Here is a 21,012-nt window from a genome sequence, read left to right as displayed (position 1 = left end):
CAAAATCTTGGAAATAGAATGGAGAAAATACAAGAAATGTTTAACAAGGACCTAGAAGAACTAAAGAGCAAACAAACATTGATGAACAACACAATAAAGGAAATTAAAAATTCTCTAGAAGGAAACAATAGCAGAATAACTGAGGCAGAAGAACGGATAAGTGACTGGAAGATAAAAGAGTGGAAATAACTACCGCAGAGCAGAATCAAGAAAAAAGAATGAAAAGAATTGAGGACAGTCTCAGAGACCTCTGGGACAATGTTACATGCACCAACATTCGAATTATAGGGGTCCCAGAAGAAGAAGAGAGAAAGAAAGGGACTGAGAAAATATTTGAAGAGATTATAGTTGAAAACTTCCCTAATATTGGAAAGGAAATAGTTAATCAAGTCCAGGAAGCACACAGAGTCCCATACAGGATAAATCCAAGGAGAAACACGCCAAGACACATACTAATCAAACTATCAAAAATTAAATACAAAGAAAAAGTATTAAAAGCAGCAAGGGTAAAGCAACAAATAACATACAAGGGAATCCCCATAAGGTTAACAGCTGATCTTTCAGCAGAAACTCTGCAAGCCAGAAGGGAGTGGCAGGACATATTTAAAGTGATGAAAGGGAAAAACCTACAACCAAGGTTACTCTACCCAGTAAGGGTCTCATTCAGATTTGATGGAGAAATTAAAACCTTTACAGGCGAGCAAAAGCTAAGAGAATTCGGCACCACCAAACCAGCTTTACAACAAACGCTAAAGGAACTTCTCTAGGCAGGAAACACAAGAGAAGGAAAAGACCTACAATAACAAACCCAAAACAATTAAGAAAATGGTAATTGGAACATACATATCGGTAATAACCTTAAATGTTAATGGATTAAGTGCTCCAACCAAAAGACATAGACTGGCTGAATGGATACAAAAACAAGACCCGTACATATGCTGTCTACAGAGACCCACTTCAGACCTAGGGACACATACAGGCTGAAAGTGAGGGGATGGAAGAAGATATTCCATGCAAATGAAAATCAAAAGAAAGCTGGAGTAGCAATTCTCATATCAGACAAAATAGACTTTAAAATAAAGACTATATTGGGCTTCCCTGGTGGCGCAGTGGTTGAGGGTCCGCCTGCCGATGCAGGGGACACGGGTTCGTGCCCCGGTCCAGGAAGATCCCACATGCCGCGGAGCGGCTGGGCCCGTGAGCTATGGCCGCTGAGCCTGCGCATCCGGACCCTGTGCTCCACAATGGGAGAGGCCATAACAGTGAAAGGCCCGCGTACCGCAAAAAAAATAGTAATAATAAAGACTATTACAAGAGACAAAGAAGGACACTACATAATGATCAAAGGATCAATCCAAGAAGAAGATAAAACAATCGTAAATATTTATGCACCCAACATAGGAGCACCTCAATACATAAAGCAAATGCTAACAGCCATAAAAGGGAAAATCGACAATCGAAATTGTCGAAAATCAAATTGTCAAACATCAACAATCATAGTAGGGGACTTTAACACCCTAGTTTCACCAATGGACAGATTATCCAAAATGAAAATAAATAAGGAAACACAAGCTTTAAATGACACATTAAACAAGATGGACTTAATTGATATTTATAGGACATTCCATCCAAAAGCAACTGAATACACGTTCTTCTCAAGTGCTCATGGAACATTCTCCAGGATAGATCATATCTTGGGTCACAAATCAAGCCTTGTTAAATTTAAGAAAATTGAAATCGTAGCAAGTATCTTTTCCAACCACAGTGCTATGAGACCAGATATCAATTACAGGAAAAAAACTGTAAAAAAATACAAACACATGTAGGCTAAACAATACGCTACTAAATAATCAAAAGATCACTGAAGAAATCAAAGAGGAAATCAAAAAATACCTAGAAACAAATGACAGTGAAAACACACGACCCAAATCCTGTGGGATGCAGCAAAAGCAGTTCTAAGAGGGAAGTTTATAGCAATACAATCCTACCTCAAGAAACAAGAAACATCTCTAATAAACAAACTAACCTTACAGCTAACCTTACAATTGGAGAAAGAAGAACCAAAAAACCCAAAGTTAGCCAAAGGAAAGAAATCATAAAAATCAGATCAGAAATAAATGAAAAAGAAGTGAAGGAAACAATAGCAAAGATCAATAAAACTACAAGGTGGTTCTTTGAGAGGATAAACAAAATTGATAAACCATTAGCCAGACTCATCAAGAAAAAAAGGGAAAAGACTGAAATCAACAGAATTAGAACTGAAAAAGGAGAAGTAACAACAGACACTGCAGAAATACAAAGGATCATGAGAGATTACTACAAGCAACTATATGCCAATAAAATGGACCACCAGGAAGAAATGGACAAATTCTTAGAAAAGCACAACCTTCTGAGACTGAACCAGGAAGAAATAGAAAATATAAACAGACCAATCACAAGCACTGAAATTGAAACTGTGATTAAAAATCTTCCAACAAACAAAAGCCCGGGACCAGATGGCTTCACAGGCAAATTCTATCAAACATTTAGAGAAGAGCTAACACCTATCATTCTCAAACTCTTCCAAAATATAGCAGAGGGAGGAACACTCCCAAACTCATTCTATGAGGCCACCATCACCCTGATACCAAAACCAGACAAAGATGTCACAAAAAAGAAAAACTACAGGCCAATATCACTGATGAATAGAGATGCAAAAATCCTCAACAAAATACTAGCAAACAGAATCCAGCAGCACATTAAAAGGATCATACACCATGATCAAGTGGGGTTCATCCCAGGAATGGAAGGATTCTTCAATATATGCAAATCAATCAATGTGATAAACCATATTAACAAATTAAAGGAGAAAAACCATATGATCATCTCAATAGATGCAGAGAAAGCATTTGACAAAATTCAACACCCATTTATGATAAAAAAAACCCTCCAAAAAGTAGGCATAGAGGGAATTTACCTCAACATAATAAAGGCCATATATGACACACCTCAGCCAACATCATTCTCAATGGTGAAAAACTGAAACCATTTCCACTAAGATCAGGAATAAGACAAGGTTGCCCACTCTCGCCACTATTATTCAACATAGTTTTGGAATTTTTAGCCACAGCAATCAGAGAAGAAAAAGAAATAAAAGGAATCCAAATTGGAAAAGAAGTAAAACTGTCACTGTTTGCAGATGACATGATACTATACATAGTTAATCCTAAGGATGCTACCAGAAAACTACTAGAGCTAATCAATGAATTTGGTAAAGTTGCAGGATACAAAATTAATGCACAAAAATCTCTTGCATTCCTATGCACTGATGAAAAATCTGAAAGAGAAATTAAGGAAACACTCCCATCTACCATTGCAACAAAAAGAATAAAATACTTAGGAATAAACCTACCTAAGGAGACAAAAGACCTGTATGCAGAAAACTATAAGACACTGATGAAAGAAATTAAAGATGATACAAACAGAACATCCATGTTCTTGGATGGGAAGAATCAACATTGTGAAAATGAATATACTACCCAAAGCAATCTACAGATTCAATGCAATCCTTATCAAACTACCAATGGTATTTTTCACAGAACTAGAACAAAAAATTTCACAATTCTTATTGAAACACAAAAGACCCCAAATAACCAAAGCAATCTTGAGAACGAAAAACGGAGCTGGAGGAATCAGGCTCCCTGACTTCAGGCCATACTACAGATCTACAGTAATCAAGACAGTATGGTACTGGCACAAAGACAGAAATATAGATCAATGGAACAGGATAGAAAGCCCAGAGATAAACCTACGCACATATGGTCACCTTATCTTTGATAAAGAGGCAAAAATATACAATGGAGAAAAGACAGCCTCTTTAGTAAGTGGTGCTGGGAAAACTAGATAGCTACATGTAAAAAATGAAATTAGAACACTCTGTAATACCATACACAAAAATAAAATCAAAATGGATTAAAGACCTAAATGTAAGGCCAGACACTATAAAACTCTTAGAGGAAAACATAGGCAGAACACTCTATGACATAAATCACAGCAAGATCCTTTGTGACCCACCTCCTAGAGAAATGGAAATAAAAACAAAAATAAACTAATGGGACCTAATGAACTTAAAAGCTTTTGCAAAGCAAAGGAAACCATAAACAATATGAAAAGACAACCCTAAGAATGGGAGAAAATATTTGCAAAAGAACCAACTGACAAAGGATTAATCTCAAAAATTTACAAGCAGCTCATGCAGCTCAATATCAAAAAAACAAACAACCCAATTCAAAAATGGGCAGAAGACGTAAAGAGACATTTCTTCAAAGAAGATATACAGATTGCCAACAAACACATGAAAGGATGCTCAACATCACTAATCATTAGAGAAATGCAAATCAAAACTACAATGAGGTATCACCCCTCACTAGTCAGAATGGTCATCATCAAAAAGTCTAGAAACAATAAGTGCTGGAGAGGGTGTGGAGAAAAGGGAACCCTCTTGCACTGTTGGTGGGAATGTAAATTGATACAGCCACTATGGAGAACAGTATGGAGGTTCCTTGAAAAACTAAAAATAGAGCTACGATATGACCCAGCAATCCCACTACTGGGCATATACCCTGAGAAAACCATAATTCAAAAAGAGTCATGTACCACAATGTTCATTGCAGACCTATTTACAATAGCAAGGACATGGAAGCAACCTAGGTGTCCATCAACAGATGAATGGATAAAGAAGTTGTGGCACATATATACTATGGAATATTACCCAGTCATAAAAAGAAATGAAATTGAGTTATTTGTAGTGAAGTGCGTTGACCTAGAGTCTGTCATACAGAGTGAAGTAAATCAGAAAGAGAAAAACAAATACCGTATGCTAACACATATATATGGAATCTAAAAAAAAAAAAAGGTTCTGAAGAACCTAGGGCCAGGACAGGAATGAAGACACAGGCGTAGAGAATAGACTTGAGGACACGGGGAGGGGGTAGAGGAAGCTGGGACAAAGTGCAAGAGTGGCATTGACATATATACACTACCAAATGTAAAACAGATAGCTAGTGCAAAGCAGCTGCATAGCACAGGGAGATCAGCTCAGTGCTTTGTGACCACCTAGAGGGGTGGGATAGGGAGGGTGGGAGGGAGAAGCAAGAGGGAGGGGATATGGGGATATATGTATACGTATAGCTGATTCACTTTGTTATACAGCAGAAGCTAACACAACATTGTAAAGCAATTATACTCCAATAAATATGTTAAAAAAATTAAAAAGTTAAAAAAAAAAAAGAAAATTTGAGTTAAAAAATAAAGTGCTCCGAACTCTGCTTTCTGACTTGTGCTGAGAATAATAACAGATAAGATTGTGTCAGAAATCCAAGCTCCAGGAGCGCCTGGAGCCACACACTCAGCAAATGTGTCTTGTTTTGAAGTTAGAGAAGCTATAACGATTCTTTCTGGTAAAGAGGGAGTCATTTTCCCTTTTTTCTGCATGTTTCCAAAGTGGAGATGCCCTCTGGTCTGTGTCCTGGAGGAGGCGTGTTGGGGTGAAAACCTCCACACCCGTTCCCACCACTTACTCAGTTCTTCACCTGCGCAGGGAGTGGCTGATGTTCTCTCAGATCCCATCAGGCCTTGGTCCACGTCATTGGGGGTTGTCACTGTTCTTCCGAAGCAAAAAATATTCCACCGCATCTCTCTAGGCCGTCTGCCTCCTGGGTGGGTAAGAGAGTCCATGGGCTCTCCTCGGCGTCTGACTCCCGTGAGTATGCACACTTGGATCAGGGTAGGGGCCCGTTTTGAGAAGTAACTGGGTGTATGAGTCCAGCCTGGGGTGCTCCATGAAGCTGGCAGGGTATGAGGAGACCGACCAGGAATATAGCCCAAGGCACATGTGCTAACATAGTTTAGCAGAAAGCCCTATTCTTTGGAGTCATTGGTACCATCTGGCCCACTAGTAAGGATGATCCTCTGGTGTCCATTTAGCACCCCCATTGTGTGTGTTCTCTTACCAGTGAGAATCTTGAAGAAAGAGGAGAGTGAAACTTGGGTCCTCTGACCTCCAGCGACTTCCAAAGTACTTGACCTTGAACTCATGCTCCAGCTGCCCTCCATGCAGGTCTTACTTTCTCATCCCCTGTGGGGCGGTTTTCTTTCCTAGAGTCAACGTCCAGAAGAAGCTTCTCCAGTCTTTATCATATGTGTCAAACTTTTATAACCTCCTTTTGATCCTTTTCCTATGCCTACTCCTCTTTTCTTTTCTCATAACACTTTCCCCAACTTGACTATCTCTGCCAACCTTTATCCATCCCTGACCCACATCAAAAAGCAAGTAGAGGGCTTCCCTGGTGGCGCAGTGGTTGAGAGTCCGCCTGCCAATGCAGGGGACACAGGTTCGTGCCCCGGTCCGGGAAGATCCCACATGCCGCAGAGCGGCTGGGCCCGTGAGCCATGGCCGCTGAGCCTGTGCGTCCGGAGCCTGTGCTCCACAACGGGAGAGGTCACAACAGTGAGAGGCCCGCGTACCGCAAAAAAAAAAAAAAAAAAAAAAAAAGCAAGTAGAGATACACCCACATCTATGATGATTATGCTTACGTGTGATGCATGCATGATGCATTGTGTGTACCTGTGCATCACATTCCAATGAATATCCCTGGATTTTGAATGCTGTAATGTTCTTTATAGAAGTAAAAAAAGGTTGCCCCAGATATGCATTTTATAACTTTGTAATTAAAGTAGCCATTAAAATAATTAAATTTGGTGTTTTATAAGGACTAGCATAGTACAGTACTAGGCAATTAGTGAATATTTGTTGAATGAATGTTTGAATGGAGGAAGGCTATGAAGGAAAAATAAACGGTGGTAATAAAAGTTTAAAATCATTAAATTTTATTTTTAACACTATATACAGTGAAGAGACAGCATAAATGGATCTTACTTGTATTGTAGAAAAGGATATGATTAACAGATTTACATATATTATTACCATAGTACCTTTGTTGAGAATTTCATCTGCATTATTATTATATGTATATTTGGTCTAGCAACAGTTCACTTTCAAATTACGCAAAATGACCATGGATCAGTCTCGCTTATGCACAACGTGTATGTAGACAGCACCCCTTAAACTTTCTTCAGTTCCTTATTTTTAATGAGATTTATGCATAGATTTTAAAAATGTTTTAATTAAAATAGTGAAAAATTTCAATATAAATTCTGTGATTATTCATGATCACAGCTATTAATGGTACATCAAAAATGGTGACATAGGTAAGAGAAGCTGTGGGTTATTTGCCTGTCTTTTAGGCCAGGTATTAGGTTGGCCAGAAAGTTCGTTTGGGTTTTTCTGTAAGATGTTATAGAAAAACCCAAACGAACTTTTTGGCCAACCCAATATAGGATCACCACTCTCTCTCTCTTCATAAGAAAGTGTAGGACTTTCACTTCTGGTCATGGTGGAGTAACAGGGACCACATTTACTAACCAGCCTTAAATAACCAGCCAACAAATAGTATATATATATATATATATATATATATATATATATATATATAACATTTTCAAGACAGTGGACACAGCCAAAAAATGAGTTTTCTTTAAGAGATGAAAAAAATGTGGTGGGCCCTGTAACTGCCTGGATACTCCTTTGAGAGAGTATCCAGGCAGTGTTGCAGGGAGGGGAAAGCCGGGCAGAGCCTGGCAGGCTCCCTGAGTTGAGAAGAGATAGCTGACAGTTTGGGGAGATGAAGGTGGCTAGAATTCAGAGGACTGGGCACGAGGGAGGTGAAAGCCACACAGAGGAATCCTGAGATCTGCAGAGGGCAGCCCCCAGGTATTCAGCTGAATACTGACTGGTGCATGGATTATGAGGAAACTACTCAAGGCTGGTAAAAGAACCATCTGAAAGAATTAGAGGTAACAATGCTTGACACTCACACAGGATGGGAATAAAGCTTGCTCCCACCAGCCAGAACAGAGAACCTCATGATTCATGGGACATTTGGTAGGGTACATAAAGCGTCTTTCCTCAATAGAATAATTAAGTCTAATCACGGTTCTGGGTCCGCCTAAGAAATCTTAAAGTCAAGTCCCAAATAGAGGGGAATTCCCTGGCAGTCCAGTGATTAAGACTCCATGCTTTCACTGCCAAGGGCCTGGGTTTGATCCCTGGTCAGGGAACTAAGATCCCACAAGCTGTGCAGTGTGGCCAAAACAAACAAACAAACAAAACCAACCTCAAGAATATTTATAAGAATTTAAAAATAGGCATCACCCAACAAGATAAAATTCAGTGTCTGGAATCCAATAAAAAATTACCAGACATGTAAAGAAGCAGGAAAATATAATCTATAATGAGAAGAAAACTCAATAAACAAAACCAATGCAGAACTGCCAAAGATGTTAGAATTAGCAGATAAGACATTGAAGCAATTATTTGGATGGTATTCAGTATGTTTAAAAAGTAGAGACATGGGGGATATAATAAAAAATGCAATCAAACTTCTGGAAATAAAACAATGTCTGAGATGAAGAAAACACTGGATGAGATTTATGGCAAATTAGAAATTTCAGAATAAAAGTGATTTTTTTTAGTGACTTGGAGTTATAGCAATAAAAATTATCCAAAATGAACCACAGAGAGAAGAGAGAAAAATAAAGAACAGAGTATCAGTGGATTTTTGGGACCTTCAGCAATCTAATAAATGTATAACTAGAGGCCATTAAGGAGAGACTCCTTCATAAAGCAGAAAAATATTTGAAGGAAAAATGGCTGAAATTTTCTAAATTTAATAAAAATTATAAACTCACAGATACAAGAAGCTCAATAAACCTAAAGCACAAGAAACACAGAAAAAAATATATACCAAGGTATATCATAATCAAACTGCCAAAAACCAGTGATAAAGAGAAAATCTTAAAATCAGCCACAGTAAAAAGACATGTGATATATAAAAGAACAAGATTAAGATGATAGTGGATTTCTTGTTAGGAATAAACCAGCTGAGAGGATAGTGGAACAACATCTCTAAAATAATAAAACACTGAAAAACAAACAAAAAATACCTTTCACACTAGAAGCAAAATACCTTTCAAAAATGAAGGTGAAAGAAAGAGTTTCTTGGATATAGAAAATTGAAACAGTTAATCACCAGCAGACTCCCCAGATGTGAAATGTCTAAGGAGTTCCTTCAGGCAGAAGCAAGATGATACTGGAAAGAAATACAGGTCTACACAGAGAAATGCAGAACACTGGAAATGGTAACTACTTATATATGTAATATTGTTCATTATTACTTAAATTTGTTTAAAACATATTGACTGTTTAAACAAAAACATGAATAATGGAATATTGGGCTTGTAACATATGGAAAAATAAAGTGTATGATAACAATAGTGCATGGGTTGGGAGTAGTGAAATAGAAGAATACTACTGTAATATTCTTACATTATACGTGAAGTGATATGTCACTTAAAGGTAGACTGTCATAAGTTAAAGATATATCCTATAAACCTGAAGCAACCACTAAAATAACAAAGCAAAGCAGATAAAATGGAGTCATAAAAAATTCACTTAATCCACAAGAAGATAGAAAAAGAGGAAAAAGTGACTAAGACCAGTGGAACAAATAGAAAGGAAATACCAATATGCTAGGCTCAAACCTAATCATGTTAGTAATTACACTAAATGTAAATAATCTAAACACTCCAATAAAAGGCAGAGACTTTCAGATTGGATAAAACAGCAAGACCTAAGTATATGCTGCCAACAAGAAACACATTTAAGTATAAAAATCCAGTTAGGTAAAATTTAAATTATGCTAACATTAATCAAAATACAGCTGAAATGGCTATAGTAGTATCAGAAAAAGTAGATTGCAGAGCAAAGAGCATTCCCAGTGATTTAAAAAAATGTTGATTTCATAATAATAAAGAGATTGATTCGTGAAGAGGACATTATGATTCTAAATGTTTATGCTTCTATTAAGAAAGCTTCAAAATATCTGAAGCAAAACCAGATGAAACTGCAAAGAAAAATAGACAAATCCACAATTATAATAAAAGGTTTGAATAACCCTCTATCAATATATAAGAAAACAGGGAAACACAAAATCAATACAGGTGTAGAAGATTTGAACAACACTGTCAACCAAGTTTATCTGTATGACATTTATAGAGTATATAAGTCTCAGGAAATTTCAAAGAATCCAAGTAATAGAGATACGTTCTATGACCACAATGGAATTGAATTAGAAATCAAATTAAATTCTAAGTCAATAACAGGAAAATCTTTTGAAAATCTCCAACTATTTGGAAACCAAATACCAAGCTTTTAAATAAACCATATGTCAAAGAAGAAATCGAAAATGAAATTAGAAAGCATTTTGAGTGGAATGAAAATCAGAATAGAACAAATCAAAATTTCTGGGATGCTACTCAAGCAGAACTCAGAGGGACATATACAACACCTATATTAGAGAAGAAGAAAGGTCTTAAATCAGTAACCCCAGCTTCCACATTAAGACTCTAGAAAATGAAGGGCAAAATAAATCCAAGGCAGGGTAAAAAAAAAAAAAGAAATGATAACAGAATGAAAATCGGTAAAATGGAAAACAGAAAACAATAGAGAATATCAATGAAATCAAAAGTTGGTTTTTAAATAATATCAATAAAATTGGCACACATCTAGCCAGACCAGTCAGGAGAAAAGGAGAGAAGACATACATACATTGTCCATATCAGGAATGAGACAGATAACATCATTAGAGATTCTACAGACAGTAAATGGATAATAGGAAATATTCTGAACTACTTTTTTTGCCAACAAATTTGACAATAAAAATGAAACAGGTGAATTCCTTGAAAGATACACTCTCAAAGCTCACTTGAGAAGACATAGATAACCTGAAAAACCCTGTATCTAGTGAAGAAATTGAATTTGTAGATTAAAACATTTCCACAAATTCCCAGGCCTAAACATCTTCATTGGTGAATTGTACAAAACATTTAATGAAGAAATAGCACCAATTTGTGCAAATTCTTCTGGAAAATTGAAAGGGAGGGAATATGTCCCAACTGATTACCCTGATACCAAAACAAGACAAAGACATTGTTAAAAAAAAGAAAATTGCAACCCAATATCCCTCACGAACGTAAGTGCAAAAATTCTAAACAAATTTTTGGTAAATCAAATCTAACAATATATAAAGAGGATAAACAAATGGAGTTCATGCCAAGGATGATGGGTTGGTTTAACATTTGAAAATCAACCAATGCAACTTATCACAAAATCCAACATCCATTCCTGAAAAATAATTCCAGAAAACTAGGAACAGAAGGTAGCCTGATAAAGGGCATCTATGTTTTCCCCTAAGATTGGGAACAAGGTTAGGATGTCCACTCTTACCATTCTGTTCAACATTGTACTGGAAGTTCTAGCCACAATAAGGTAATAAAAAGAAATAAGAGGCCTCCTTATTGGAAAGAAAAAAAAAGTTAGAAAACTAACACTATTGATCCCAAGGCTTACTATAAAGCTTCAGTAGTTAAGACGGTGTGTTATTGGCATAAAAGAAGACAAAACTTCAATGGGATAAAATAGAAAGTCCAGAAATATACCTGCACTTATATGGACAATTAATTTTCAACAAAGGTGCAAAGACAATTTCGTGGACAACGGATAGTATAGTCTAGTCAATTAACTAGTGCTGTAACAATTGAATATCCATATACGAAAAAGGAACTTAAACCCATACCTTATATCATATGCAAAATTAACTCAATGAATCAAAGACCCAAATGTAAAACCTAAAATTATAACATTTCATAGTAGAAAATCTTTGCAACCTGTTTTCTTTTTCAGCATAATGGGGTATCATTTATATACAAAAACCACATATTTAATATATATCATTTGGTGACTTTGGACATATGTACACACCCATGATACCATCACCCAATTAAAGTGATAAACATATCCATCACTTCCAAAAATTTCCTTGATCAATTTTTTTGATGTGTGTGTGGTAAAAACACTTAACATGAGATCTACACTCTTAAAAAATTTTGAAGTCACAACACTGTCTTTAACTATAGGGATTATGTTGTACAGCAGGTCTCTAGAACTTATTCATCTTGTATAACTGTAAATTTATACCTATTGAATAGCTACTCCCTACTTCTCCCTCTTCTCATGTCCTGGCAACTGCCAGTCTATTTTTTGCTTCTATAAATTTGACTATTTTAGATATCTCATATAAGGGGAATCACATGTCCCTCAACAGATGAATGGATAAAGAAAATGTGATATATACATATAAAGGAATCTTATTTAGCCTTAAAAAAGAAGGACATTTGCAACTACATGGATGGACCTGGAAGACATTATACTAAATGAAATAAGCCAGTTACAGAGGCAAAATTTTATTTGATACCAAAAGCATGATCCATACAAGTACAAACTGATAAATTAGAGTTCATCAAAATGTTAAAGGTTCACTTGTCTATAAGATACCCTGAAGAGAATAAAAAGGCAAGGTACAGAAACATATTTGTGGGAGAAATATGTTAAAAATTATCATATTCAGAATACATAAAGAACTTTCAAAACCTAATACTAAGGAAACAACCCGTTAAAATGGGTAAAATATATGAACACACACTTCACTAAGAACTCATATGCATAAGAAATGAGCCTGTGAGTAAAAGATTAGTACATTAGTCTTTAGGGACGTGCAAGTTAAAACTACAGTACACCCCCTGTAATTTATTATTTTAATTAGGTTATTTGCAAATGTTGATTTTATTTTTGGTATCCAATTATTCATGATACACTCACAATTCATCCCTGTATACCAGGGTGTCAAGATACTATACTAGTTGGAGGGGAATCAGTGGTGGGCAGTCATTTGAAGACAGGAGGACAGGCACCCTCACTAGGCTCTGAGGTGTCAAGGGCCTCCTCTGGGCTTGCTACCCTCATTGAGATGAATCTGCCCAGAATGGCTGAGCTGCCTATGTCACGTCCTGGTTATAGATGTTCTAGAGTTGTACTCCATTCATTCATTCATTCATTCATTTCTTGCCCAGAATGGCTGGTCTGCCCATGTCGTGTCCTGGTTACAGATGTTCTAGAGTTGTACTCAAATCATTCATTCACTCATGCATTCATTTATTTCCTGCCTATTCTGTTCTAGGCAATGTGCGAGGCCCTGAGGATGTAAAGATGAATACCACACAATCCCCGTCTTAATGGAGCTTAGAAATGAACGGGTAAGATAAGGATGTAAGAAAAGAGTTTCGCTAACCTTTTCCACCTCCAGCTCCTAGTATGGTGTTTGGCACAGGGTAAGTGCTTAGCACCTTTGTGTGGAATGAATGAATGAACAAATGAATGAATAGTTTGAAGAGAAGCTGAAGAAGCAGCCCTAAATGATTTAGGCTGATCGTGTTTGAAGGCTGAGGGGCTTGGTCGTGCAGGCCCCCAGAGTGCTGACAGGCTCAGACTGAGACGTGATATGGGCACATCCAGTAGAATTCCACTATCTGCAAGGGACCTGATAGATCTCCATCGGGAAGTGACTCACAGCACTACACTTCACCCAAGGGCCAGGCTTTGCCAGCTGAGGTCATTCCAGAGTTCCTAGGGACTCGCACCCAACTCCACAGTAGATGCCCTTTTCCCATGTCCTTCCTGTCTCTCTGTGGGAGCTGGGCTTGTCCAATTTCCAGATAGCCTTGGGCATTTTGTGCAGGGGACATGTGCCATGAAACTCATTCCCTTGAATTCATGAAAATCGGCGTTAACAGTGTGAAAAATAAAGCATTCTAGAGTAGCGAAACAAATAGAGTTGTACATCCGGAAGATCTGTGCTTGAGTCTTGCCTTGACCACTTTCCAACTGTGTGATCTTTAAGTGGAAAGTGGGATAAAATTATCTTTGTCCAACCATTCATGCAAGGTTTAAATTGGATAAGATCAGTAGATTATTTCGGACAAAGACTAATGTATGGTAAGAACCCAGTAATTGGTAGTGTCGCCGGAATTACCACTGTAAATACCGTATTGGGAGGGCTTGATTCCCCAAGTTTGGAGGAGTCAAGGAAGGATTTCTGGAATAAGTATTCCTTGAGGCAGGTCATGACGTAAGCATAGGAGTCATCCAGATGAACAAGTGGGGGAAGAATGTTCCAGGTTGAGAGTATAATGAGACTCGGGCGAAGTCAAGGATGGAAGAGGCCAGTATGTTCAGGGGTCTGCATGGGTCAGAGGGCTGGGTGCCTGTGCAGAGGTGGCAAGAGGTGGTCTGGTGAAGGGCTCAGTGCGTGCAGGGCTGTGGGTGTCCTGCCCAAGAGCTGGGCTTTATCCTTGAAAGAGACAATGAGGTGTCATTACAGGGTTCTAAAGTCTGCAGGTCCATGTTTTAAGATATATTCCTGAGAGCCTAGCTCTCCTAGGTCTTAGGGAGACCTTCACAACCCATCCACAGAGTTCAAACAAACAAACAAACATCTAAATCTTGGAAATAAGGCAAAGAAAGGACAACATCTTCTTTCAGCATCACACAGGGGCATTGTTGTGCAAGCCCCCCAAGCATTATTTAATTATAGGAGAATGTACCTTCGTTAGACCATTTCATCACTGGTTGAAAGCCCAGATACTATGGAATTACACGTTAACTCGATGTTTTGTTTTGTTTTTCCCTAGTGGAGAGACAATTGATTTTTACCTGGTAGGAACGATAAATCCAAATGTTAAGGCCTTATTAGACTATCAGGACATTAACCAGTTTTGTATATAACCTAACAACTTTATTCTTTTCTTTAAATCCCAGTTCCTCAAATGCTTTTTGAATCAGCTTTACCCAATGCTCTGATCTTCTCATGAATAAGTTAAATAAGTCTTTGACGTGTTTTCATTCTATATTTGCATGATAACTGTGTTCGCTTTTTGAAAGTCACTTTGGTGTCAGTGTTTTAGCCAAAAATCCCTGTGAAAGAGCAAGTGATGGAACTGGAAAGCCTGGAGCTGTTTTCTTAGTCTTTAGCCTTGGGATGCCCAGCCCCTGAGATCATTGGAAAGGTTACTCTGGGCATTAGTAGGGAGTATTGTGACTCAGGTTGGTACCCTGGGCCCTCGGCAGCTTTGGTTGATGGTGAGAAGCAGCGAGCACAGGCACAGGGGAGCTGACTCAGCTCAGCTTGGTGAGAGGGGTTTGATTGGGGCCAGTGTGGACTCTGGTCCAGCAGATGGGACAGGCAGGAGGATTCCCTGCAGCAGGTGATATCGAGTCAGACCCCTAGTAGCACCCCTCCCTGTATGTTGCTAGATGTAAATCTCTTGAAGGCAGGATTCGAGCCAATAGCTGGCCAACATCAGGGATACGGGCTGCATCCAGCCTCTTGTGGGAGGGTTAGCAAGGGTGTTCAGGCTGGAGGGACCCACATCCCAGTGGAGAACTGAAAACAAGCCCAAAACACTGTCTTTCAGATCTGGCCAGTGGGTTAGGAGCAGGTGAGAGTGGGGAGACTACAGCGCAGGACTATAGCTCCTGGGGCTCAACCCCAGACCTGCCAGATATTGTGTCAGAGGCAAAGAAGCTCTGCCTACACTGTCTCATTTGTCCTTTCATTTATTCATTCACCAGTACAAGGAGGTATTGCTGAGCAAATACCAGGCTCAAGAGACCCAGTAGGTAGGAGTGTTTCCATGACTACGTTGATAGGACTAGGGAAGATGCCCCTGTCATGTCCCATCTTTCTATTGACCCATTTCCCCTGCCTTCCCTGCAGTGTGATTGGGAGCAGAAGAGCGGTATTATGTTTACAAAGACTAAATCGGACCTCATTAAGACACCCCGAGTGGTGAACAACTGTCATTAACGTTCAGCTCCTTTGACCACCCAACCTGTGTTGGGAGAATCCCTCCCATGATGTGTCAGTGCCTCTCCAATGCAAAGCTCAGGAATAAGCTTCTCCGGATGCTCTTGCGGCTGGAGGCAGGCATGTGACAAGGCTCTGTCAGTCACAGTCACGCTGGACAGACTTCCGTTTGGAAGCATGTGACCCACAGAGGCAGGGACCACATGGGCTTCACTTTGGCAAGGGTGGTGCAGAGACACCCGGCCTCCAGAAGCAGCACAGGTCCAGCCTGTGCCCGGTGATGGGGTGGGCGAGTTTCCCAGGGAGGCTCAGGGATAAACACCACTGACTGTTGGCAATCTCTCTGTAGTACTTGGCTCAGGCCAGTTGCCCTGAAGCCCTGAGGGTTTCCAGGCCCATAATGGGCTCCTTCTCCAAAGAAGAGTCCAATTCAATACATCTGTCTCCATTTAGGCATTTACGTGAACCTTTAGGGAAGTTTCACACAAAAGAAATTCTGGGAAGCAGTTAGATAACCCTATGAGCTCTGTCTTGCCTCCTTCTTTAATAGAAACGTAGGCTGATTAGTTATATTGGATCCCTTCTGTCAGGAACGGAACAGGGATTGGTTATCACTGAAATAGACCCTCATTCTGTATTTGCTTTCCCTGTTCACCAAGCTTCTGACAACATTATTTGTGGACTTACAGAAAGCCTAACTTACCATATGGTATCCCACAGAAGACTGTTCATTCATTCATTCATTCATTAGTAAAGGAGCTCATTTACAGCAAAGGAGGTAAGGACATATTAAAAAAGACCTATGTTGTCTCTTGTACTGCCTGGCTTGGCTCAGGGTGTGCCTGGGACGGATTAAAGCGGTCACGAGATCTACCCTCAATGAACACCCTTCCAGAGTAGGTATATCCGACCTTTGAGTAGTCAGGATATGCCGCGTTTCCATGGTCATTTCCCAATTCCATTCTGTGCGATTTATTCAGCAGATACTCTGGGCCAGACACTTGATGTACCTTGTTGCACATATGCAGTTCTCACAACAGCCCGTTTTCCACGTGACAAGACCAAGGGCCACAGAGCATAAGTTGTCCAAGACTACAAGCTAGTAGCTTCAGAGTTGGGCTTGAAACCCACCCATGCCCACATTCTTTTCATTTCATTATGCCGCCTCCTTTCATGGGGAACTGAAGAGAGTAATTCCTGCATTGCCTCTCATGACTCTCCCTCTTCCCCCTCCTTACTCTTACTCTAACTTCAGAATTAGAGTCATAATCCACAGTCCCAAAGGACATTTGAGAGCATGGCACTACTTACGAGGTATCCAGTTAGGGAAAGGAGCACTGCTTTAGGTCACCTCCCCTTGACTGGGTTTAGACAATATTAAGGAAAGAGATTTCACAACTTATTATAAAGCTATAGTAATCAAAATTGGTATTGGCTGTGGTATAGCACAGCGAGCTCAGCTTGGTGCTCTGTGATTACCTAGATGGGGGGGGAAGGGAGGTCCAAGAGGGAGGGGATACATATAGCTGATTCACTTCATTGTACAGCAGAAGCTAACACAACATTGTAAAACAATTATACTCCAATAAATAAATAAATAAATAAATATATATATAAACAAAAAAATGAAAAAAAACTGGTGCTGGCACAGGATAGACAGATAAACCAATGAAATAAAATCAAGGATCCAGAAATAAACCCATATATCTATGGCCAGTGAATTTTTGCCAAGGGTGTCAAGACCATTCAATGGGGAAAGAATAGTCTCTTCAACAAATGGATTGGGACAACTGGAAATTCACATGAAAAAGAATGAAGTTAGGAGGAGAGGTGGCCAAAATGGTGGAGTAGGAAGACCCTGAACATACCTCCTCCCATGGACACACCGAAATTACAGCTACTTACAGAGCAACTACCTGTGGGAATGACCTAAAGACTAGCAGAAAAGATTTTCCACAAATAAGACATAAAGAAGGACCCACAAGAGATGGGTAGGAGAGGCAGAGACACGGTATAGGGAAGACCTACACCCCAGGCCAGTGACACAAACAGGAGAAATACCACTATTGTAGAGGTCTTCTCCAAGGAGCAAGGGGTCTGAGCCCCACATTGGGCTTCCCAGCCCAGGGGTCATGCACTGGGAATATGAGGCCCCAGAATGTCTGGCTTTGAAAACTAGTGGGCCTATGTTTGGGAGAGCCAGAAGACCACTGGAAACAGAGAATACACACTTAAAAAGTGCACACAAAATCTCACACACTCCGAGTCCCAGCCTAGAGGCAGTAGTTTGAAAGGAGCCTGTGTCAGACCCACTTGATGATCTTGGAGAACCTCCTGTAGAGGCAGGAGGCAACTGGGGACAGAGATGCTGACAGCCACCATTAGTGGAAGATGGTTCTACTGTCATAACACCAGTGGGCCAACACCAGCTCTAAGTCTCACCCCTGGGACCAGGCAGACAGCCGTGTGGGGACCTGGCCCTGCCTACCAGCAGGCTGGCATCAGCCCCAACCGCCCCTGGGCCAAGTAGACAGCTGTGCTTGGACCCAGTCCCACCAATCCTGGCCACCCTCCACTCCCTGGGTCTGTGCGGCCAATTCTGCAGGAAGCCTACCTGGCCCTCAAGTAGGCCCACAGCTCTTGCATGAGGCACAGCCTGGTTTGGGGGACCAGCCCCACCTGCCCACATGCCCACAGTAGTCAGCCCCGTCACAACAGAAGGGTGCAGGCCCATGTTTTTTTTCTAGTAGTTTTATGGTTTCAGGTCTTGCATTTAAGTCTTTAACCTACTTTGAGTTTATTTATGTGTATGGTGTGAGAAAATAATCCAGTTTTATTCTTTTGCATGTTGCTGTCCAGTTTTTCCAGCACCATTTATTGAAGAGGCTGTCTTTTTTCCATTGTATATTCTTGCCTCCTTTGTTGTAGGTTAGTTGACCATATAAGTGTGGGTTTATTTCTGGGCTCTCTATTTTGTTCCTTTGATTTATGTTCATTTATTTTCAGTACCATACTGTTTGATTATTGTAGCTTTGTGGTATAGTTTGAAATTGGGAAGGGTGACATAGGTTTTAGAAATTTTTTTTTCTTTTTGGATATGTCTCCTAAGGCAAGAGAAACAAAAGCAAAAATAACAACTGGGACCACATCAAACTAAAAATCTTTTGCATAGTGAAGGAAGCTATCAACAAAATGAAAAAGCAGCCTACTGAATGAGAGAAGATATTTGCAAGCAATATATCTGATAAGGGATTAATACCCAAAGTATAAAAAGAACTCATACAATTCAGCATCAAAAAACCTGGCAGTGCAGTTAAAACTGTGCAGAGGATCTAAATAGACATTTTTCCCAAAGAAGACTTGCAGATGGCCAACATACACATAAATAAATGCTCAATATCACTGATCATCAGGGAAATGCAAGTCAAAACCACCATGAGATACCACTTCACACCTGTCAGAATGACTATTCTCAAAAAGACAAGAAATAACTAGCGTTGGTGAGGATGTGGAGAAAAGGGAACCTTCGTGCCCTGTTGGCAGGAATGTAAATTGGTGCAGCCACTATAGAGAACAATATGGAATTTCCTTAAAATATTAAAAATAGAGCTACCATTTGATCAGTAATTTCACTTCTGGGTATTTACACATAGAAAAGAAAAACACTAATTGGAAAAATACATGCACCCCCATGTTCACTGCAGCATTATTTACAAAAGCCAAGACATGAAAGCAACCTAAGTGTCCATCAATAGATAAATGAATAAAGAAGATGTGGTACACATATACCATGGAATACTACACAGTCATACAAAAAATGAAATCTTGCCATTTGCAACAACGTGGATGGATATAGAGGGTATTATATTAAGTGAAATAAGTCAGATAGAGAAAGACACTTACCATACGATCTCACTTATGTATGGAATCTAAAAAAAAACCCAAAACAAATGAATGCATATAACAAAACAGAGACAGACTCATAGATACAAAGAACAAATAGGTGTTTGCCAAGGGGGTGGGGGTCGAGGGGTGAAATAGATTAAAGGGATTAAGAGATGCAAACCTCCAGTTATAAAGTAAATAAGCCATGGGGAATGTAATATACAGCATAAGGAGTATGGTCAGTAGTATTGTAATAACTTTCTATGGGAACAGATGGTTACTAGACTTATCGAGGTGATCGTTTCATAATATATGCAAATGTCAAATCACTATGTAGTGCACCTGAAACTCAGATAATATTATATGTCAACTATATTTTGATTTAAAAAAAGACCTCTGCCATGACTAGTCATTGGCTGGGAGCAGCCCAGCAGAAGCACGGCCTCCCTCTGTATGAATGTGATGGTAAATCCAGGTGGACCACAGCCAGGCTGCCAGTCATTTATGCTACCTACACTAGGAGCCCTGAAAGGTGAATTTTCATGGCTGCCACACTGTTTGGCTGAGTTCCAGCCAATGGAATGCGGGCAGGACTGATGTGTGCCTCTTCTAGGTCTGGCCTATAAACGCTTTATGCTCATTTCTCCTTGTCTACTTGATATGCACAAGTATAGGAACCTTGGAGCCATGTGTTGAAGAACCAAAGATAGAAGAAGCTTGACCCACCACTTGAAGAAGAGCCACCCACCAATCAGCAACACTCATTTAGGGCGAAGCTTAAGTGAGAAGGTTCTATTGTGTTTTTAAAAAAGAAAAGAGAAAGGAAAAGAATGAATTTGGACCCCTACCTCTACAAAAATCAACTCAAAATGGATCAAAGGCCTAAGTATAAGAGCTAAAACCATAAAACTCTTAGAAGAGAGCATAGGAGTAAATATTCCTGACCTTGGATTTGGCAATGGACTCTTAGATATGACAGAAATCGTGCAAGCAGCAAAAGAAAAAATAGGTAAATTGGACTTCATCAAAATTTAAAATTTTTGTGCAACAAAGAACATTATCAAGTAAAAGAAAAGACAGCCTACAGAATGGGAGAAAATATTGGCAAATCATATGTCCGATAAAGATCTGGAATATATAAAGAACTCTTACAATTCAACAGCAAAAGACAACCAATTTAAAAATGGGTGAAGGCACCCTAACACCATACACAAAAATAAACTCAAAATGGATTAAAGACCTAAATGTAAGGCCAGACACTATAAAACTC

General features: G+C 39.3%; 1 protein-coding gene across 1 annotated transcript in view; it reads left to right on the top strand.

The window, feature by feature from the left end:
* Positions 1-13,722, top strand: part of LOC113630607 (S-adenosyl-L-methionine-dependent tRNA 4-demethylwyosine synthase) — a 265,650-nt gene extending 251,928 nt beyond the window's left edge. The window contains exon 17 of the mRNA XM_027126212.1: positions 13,173-13,722. The gene's annotated coding sequence lies outside the window, so the exon portion shown is untranslated. The remainder of the gene's footprint in view (positions 1-13,172) is intronic.
* The last annotated feature ends 7,290 nt before the right edge of the window (positions 13,723-21,012 follow it).

The sequence above is a fragment of the Aethalodelphis obliquidens genome, unplaced genomic scaffold (genome assembly GCF_003676395.1).
Source record: "Aethalodelphis obliquidens isolate GAN/ISIS:26980383/991018 unplaced genomic scaffold, ASM367639v1 scaffold30, whole genome shotgun sequence".
Lineage (NCBI taxonomy): Eukaryota > Metazoa > Chordata > Mammalia > Artiodactyla > Delphinidae > Aethalodelphis > Aethalodelphis obliquidens.
This window is presented reverse-complemented; position numbering and strand designations above follow the sequence as displayed.